At 39.7% G+C, this 6,505-nt stretch overlaps 1 long non-coding RNA gene across 1 annotated transcript; it reads left to right on the top strand.

Annotated features, from left to right (window-relative positions):
• The first annotated feature begins 4,217 nt into the window (after positions 1 to 4,217).
• Positions 4,218 to 6,118, top strand: LOC120787261. The gene is made up of 2 exons (XR_005706891.1): positions 4,218 to 4,273; positions 5,320 to 6,118. It is a non-coding gene; the product is annotated as an uncharacterized LOC120787261 (long non-coding RNA).
• The last annotated feature ends 387 nt before the right edge of the window (positions 6,119 to 6,505 follow it).

Below are 6,505 nucleotides of genomic sequence, written 5' to 3'. Positions count from 1 at the left end.
CTTCATGTAAATCTGAGTTGACTCAGTTTCCTCCAGCATGGCACATTACATTAAACACTGCTTTGTGACAACCAGGTCCAACAGTCAACACCGTATTTTGACAGCCAATTAACGTCAGCCAGTAGCTAGAAACATTGTAATGCAGGTGGCTCTACTGTATTGCTGATGATTGAAAACAAAGGGCTCTTGTGTTATTTATTCCAAAGTCACCCGGGGTTCAGGGAATATTCTTCCCTCTGGAAACATTGCTGCCACTAACACGCCCTCGAAGGTTCCTGGGCTCGATTCATTTATGCCATTAATACAATTTTTCCACTTTTGGGGAAAAAAGATGAAAAATGTAGCTCGATGACCATGAGTTTCCATGCATTTCTATGGGAATGGCTTAACTCTGATGAACGAATGAACCCTGTCCCTTTTTGAGTTGTCTCAACCACTAACACACACACACACACACACACACACTAAAAAAGCACACGCACGCACACACTATGACTACGAATACGGCAATTCTGTTTATTATTATATTACATAAACATCTTGAAATCTGTACAAAAGATAGCTGATATTCAACTGCATTTCAAAATAACTGACTTTAAAATTCAAAAGCAGTGAATTTCAAATGTTATGCATAAAATATTTCACAATTCAGTAGTTCACCAACAGTATTCCATAAACTCATGCACAGTGTAATTATGAGGACTATTTAACGTCAAAACCTTAAATTGCACAATTGTAAAGCAGTTTGATTGATCATCCACAACAGTGTTCAGCAATTCTTTGCTTGGTGACAGCTCCTTATCTGGGGGTGGAAGCCTCTCTTGCCTTTCTTCATGACAGCATGTGAGCTGAATTTATGAAGCCAGAATTCTCTGGAGCAAAAGGTGTAAAGTCTGAACAAAAGAAATGACTGACCTACTGTACATATGCTCTGTGTGTGTGTGTGTGTGTGTGTGTGTGTGTGTGTGTGTGTGTGTGTGTGTGTGTGTGTGTGTGTGTGCACTTGTCTTTATTTGTCCAGACATGGGGAGCATCCCATGGTGGATGTGTTTGATATGGCCAGGCTGCGGCTCCAAGCTCCAGTCCGAAGGCCCAACTCCAGAAACATGGATCCCAGAAACCTGCTGCGAATCCACGACTCCCTTCAGCTTAAATACGCAGGTAACACACCGGTTTTAGAATTTTAACTGCACTCCACTGCAAATCAATAATATCAGCCATAAATTGTTGGTATCTGTATTTGCGAGTCAGATGAGAAGTCCAGGCTGGGCTCCAGTGAGGTTCCAAAGCTGGAGGAAGTGGGTGTGACCAGCAGGAGAAGGCATGACTACAGGGATCCAAATCGCCAGTTCAGCAGCCAGAGGTCTACAGTTCAGGACGGTTAGCTCTCCTTACATGTTAAAATTTAAAAAAAAAAAAAAAAAAATCCTATATATCCCGTTGCAGTTGTTTCAGTTGGAGAGTTGCCTGGAAAGACAGTTTATTTTTTGTTCGTGTATATTTTACCAGGTTGACAGATGGAGATTTTCTTTGGTTAATGTGGATGTTGAGGATAAAATGTCTTCTCTATGGCCCCATTTCTACTTGGTGATCTGTATCTGGGCACATTATCAGGACAGTGACATCCACGGGTCTTTGCATTTACTCCTTTTTTTCACAACCATTTTGCATTTGCAGCAAAGAGAGTAAACAATGTTCTTCTTGTGTCACAGATTATCTTGACCTGTCTCCACCACAGCAAAATGATTATCTGGTGAGTTGAAAAGAGACAATGTTTTGATAGATCAAGCACCTATGCTTGAGAGATTCTACAATAATCTGCTTCAGAAATTCTCTACATGGAATATATATACTATATTAACTGACTGTAACTATCAGAGTTGAATTATGAAAAGAGTTGTGTGTATGTTGCAGAAGAGTGTGATGGGGGGATCTGCAAGAGGTTCTCTGCTGGAGTCAGAGAGTGCATTCATTGGTAAGACCACCATGAAATCAAGATGTGCAACTCTTTTCTTTTGTATCACGGTCACTAAAATTACACAGCTAGTGCAAATTAGGGCTGGATGAAAAAAACATTTCCGATTAATCTGATTTTTCATTTGAATGATCCGGTATTGATTCTTAACATCCCAACACTGATCTTTGCATTTGCAGCTTTCTCAGTAAACGTGCATCTGTGCTAAGTGTTCTGTGTATGCAGTGGTTACTTGTAAGTGGTTCAGTTAGGGCTGCACCATATGTTAAATGTCTACTTTGTTGCAATCAAATTATTCCAACGTGTGGATGTGAATGTGGACGTGAATAGTTAGTCCATGTAGACCCGCTGCCGTTTACAGGACGGTCACGCATTAGGATGGTTAGCTGACTTTGGCTTTCTCGAATCTAGAGATCGTATCCACGGGAGGGATAGACTGCAAGAAAAACTCAATGATATGATGTCTGTTTGTGTTTGTTGAAGAGATATTATTTCTGACTATGAGATGCGAGGCCGTGGATGCCGAATGAGCAGTGTGTGGATTGTACTTATTGAGTCTGGCCCTGCCAACGAGCTAACTACAGAAATGTACGGGCTTAAATTAGTTTCAATAAGATTTGAGCTTGTAAAGGGATGTTTGAAAATCCACCTTAGTAAACCTGTAAAATAAATTGACATGAGACATTCAAGTTTGATCGTGTGTAGAAAACATTTGAATTTGTTTTTTTTGTTTTTTTTTTAAACTGAATAAAATCTTGGAGGAAATGGAATCGGGGTTGAGGTTACACAGAGACACTGTGGGGGAGGGGGGAGTGCTTTTGTTGAACATCTGTATACAGATACGAAGCAATAAGCTGTGCGTAAAACTCAGCGCTCAAAGTTCCCACACTGTGTGTGACGCTGAAGTTACAAGTAAAAGGTTTTTTCCGTCTTCACACCTGAATCTGATAGGACAGTGACAATCCAATCACAAGGTAGAGTCTACTTGTCCAATCGAACGTGTAGTAGACTTTCAAGATGGCTGACCAAGTGAGCTCTTGCGTGATCCAGGTGGGTTTAATTATATTTGATGATGCTGTAGAAAATAATGGTAAACGTTTCATGTGCTGTGTGTGTATGCAGAGGTGTCTTTGCTTAACCTAATATCATTTGTTCAGTTTTTTAAACAAATACAAGAATTGAAATCAAACGATTCTGGACTTTGTGAATCAAAATCAAATTGAATTGGGAGACAATGCCCATATCCAGCCCTAGTACAGACTTGACAGTGAATTGGGTTTCGGGGGGGTCACTCAAGATCTGAATTTTCACAGCACACATCCATCCAAAACTCCTGGGGCTACTACAACACTGATGGATGGTTTTTTTTTTTCCCCTCTCCTTCTCTGGAGTACAAACCTCACTTTACCGTCACCAGTCTTGTCACCATGTACACCTATCAAACATTTAAAATGTTGCCTGTGGTCTAGAGGCAGGAAGTTAATATTTTGATACTTTGAACACAATGCGATCTTCTGTTAGACCATCCTAAACCAATACTGGTCTCTGCTGTCAGTGGTAAAGCTCAAATCATGCTTGTTTATCTTGAAGAACTTACTTACTACTTACTTAACCTACTTACTACTAAATGTACCATAAAACAAATTTACATCTATAACATGTGTTGCTCAATGAAGGACAAATAATTGAACTTGTCGATAGTTATTTAAGGATCTAGTATCACCAGGATGATATAACTATAAAGGAATGGAACCATACTTTGAAACTAACTATAGTGTAATACATCCCCAAAGTTTATGTAAAGATGCCTGGGACTAAGTTTGCTTTTTTGTGGGTGTGTGTATGTTTGTTGAGACCCCCTAGGTGATGCCTTTCCAGTCCCCCGCACCCCAGAGTTTGAGAAGACCCCCCAGCTGTCGGCCAGGGAGAGGAGGAGGCTGGCCAAACAGTCACAGCACCCTCTGGTACACTTTTTCTTTTTTTTTTTTACCCACCAATACACACCTGGCAGGTTACTTATGTGTTATGGTGTATCCTGTGAGCTCTAAAGCTACAGTTAAGTGAGCTACAACCTTTATTATTATTATTATTATTATTATTATTATTTTTAAATCATGAAGTCTTATTGTTATGTCCGGTGGTTGGTTCAGGAACGAGCTGCTTCCAGCCAGTCCACTGGCCAAGATGACTACTCCACTCACACAGGTAACAGGCTGCAGCAGGAGCAAGGAGGTGAAGGAACGAGCCGGTACAGGACAGGTCGTCTGATGGCTCTCAGTCGTCGTGGATACACTGCCGGTGCGACTTGAAAGACTAATTTCTGTTGGTCCTTATGTTTTGTATACATATAGTGCATTCCTAAAGTATTCAGACTCTTTCACTTCCTTCACATTTTGTTATATGTTGCATCCTTATGCTAAAATCGTCCCTCATCAATCTACACTCAGTACCCCATAGTGACAGGAAGAGTCCTGGTTGTTCCAAACGTCTTTTATTGAAGAATTATGGAGGCCACTCTGCTCTTGGTAACCTTTTCGATGCAGCAGAATTATTATTATTATTATTATTATTATTATTATTATTATTATTTTATTTATTTATTTATTTATTTATTTGGGTAGCCATTCAGCTGTGCCTCAAAACAATCCTGTCTCGGAGCTCTGCAGACAGTTTCTTCATCCGCATGGTTTGGTTTGCTCTGATGTACGTTGTCAGCTGTGAGGCCTTATATAGACAGGCGTGGTTCTTTCCAAATCACGTCCAGTCAATTGACTTTACCACAGGTGGACTCCAATCAAGGTGTAGAAACATGATCAAGAGAAATGGGAGGCAACTGAGCTAAATTTCAAGTGGCATAGCAAAGGGTCTGAGTACTTATTTCAGTGTTTATTTTTCCATTTTGACTTTTTTAATAAATTTGCAGACATTTCAAAAATTCTGTTTTCACTTTGTCATTATGGGGTATTGAGTGGAGATTGATAAAATGTGAAGATAGTGAAGGGGTATGAGTACTTTCTGAATGCAAGATGTTTCAGTTTTGTTGTATTAAAAGAAATATCAGGAGTATTTTTCATAGATGTCTGATTAAATGTCTACATTAGAGCTTTAATGGGTTTCAAAAGCCCAAAAGTCATTATATTCAGCCAGTATTCAAATAACCATGGAAACGGTTTATTCTAGTTGGATAAAGAATTGGTCACCATTTTTACGCAACAAATATTTATGTACATACCAAACACTGAGTTCTGCAGTAGTCCATGCAGGGTGATGCTCTAATGAAAGGCTTGGTTTTAAGATGTAATACTATTAGTGTTTGACTCTGACTCCTTGCTCCTGTTCTTCAGGACCAGGGGATCGGTCTGATGACGACTCCTTCCCTCCTCAATTTTCTCTCCACAATCTTAACCATCCGAGCTCCGTAGAAACTGTCGCCACAGATCCCTGGATGCGGCCAGGAACATCGGACACACTGAAATGTTCGGACCGTCCATCGAGGAGGGAGTGGTTGGCAACATAGGACCGACCCTGTTGCTCAAACCTGAGAGGTTCCTCGTACTTTTGGAAGTCAGTTGTACCACAGACTTCCCTGTCTTTGAATTATGAGACTAGGACGGGTTTTAACTCGTGGCTTTTGTGACAAATGGATGCCAGTATGAATGACAAATGATACCTGTTATGTACTTTTATTTGACCAATGACTAAATTATGTTTTAAATAAATGTATAATTATAAACTGTAGGGTGATACTTTGCATCCTTTGACAAGCCATCACAGCCTCAACTCTACAAAAGTTTAACGTGATGTTTTCCAACACATTACTTTTATAATATTTAAGATCATACATAGTTTGATGATCTCTGCGATATCTTTCTGGTCAGCAGCCAAATTAGCTTAGCTTAGCTTAGACTGGAAATTGGGGAGGGACTGTTAGCCTGTCTCTTTCAAAGGTAACAAAATCAGCCTACCAGCACCTCTAAAGCCGACTAATTTACATGTCATCACTGTTTTACATGTTTATGTCACTTTTGTTTTAGTCCATACACAAATGTCAGGCTGTGGTTGGTGACTATGTGCTGGACTGTTTCTTCGCTAGACACAGTGACTTCCTGTCAAGATATAGTAAATTGTATATTTTCCAAAATGTCCAACTATTCCTCTAACTCATTAATGACTAAAAATTATATTTAGTATGTTGAGGAGAAGCCCCATTGATTTGATTTTAATTAATGAATTTTCCTTAAGAGGTGGAGACACAGAATTTGCTGTGGAAACTGTCGACATTTTGCTACATGGCAAAATCAACATTTTCGACAACACACATTTATCATGCCTTAATTGGTAGACAAATTAGATTTTCTCTCGGGTAGGTTCTCTGAATTTTCTCGAATTCAGCGGTGAAGGGTGCTTTGGCAAAGTTGCTAAAGGTGTGAATTTAATCACAGCACAGGACGTGGCCCTCAAGATCCTGAAAACCGAAAAGACCGCTAAAAGAGAGGTAATTTATTTAATGCGGGATAAATTTTACCAATT

The sequence above is a fragment of the Xiphias gladius genome, unplaced genomic scaffold, assembly GCF_016859285.1.
Source record: "Xiphias gladius isolate SHS-SW01 ecotype Sanya breed wild unplaced genomic scaffold, ASM1685928v1 HiC_scaffold_1323, whole genome shotgun sequence".
In the NCBI taxonomy this organism is placed as follows: domain Eukaryota; kingdom Metazoa; phylum Chordata; class Actinopteri; order Istiophoriformes; family Xiphiidae; genus Xiphias; species Xiphias gladius.
Note: the sequence above shows the minus strand (reverse complement) of the source record. Positions and strands in the feature narration are given on the sequence as shown.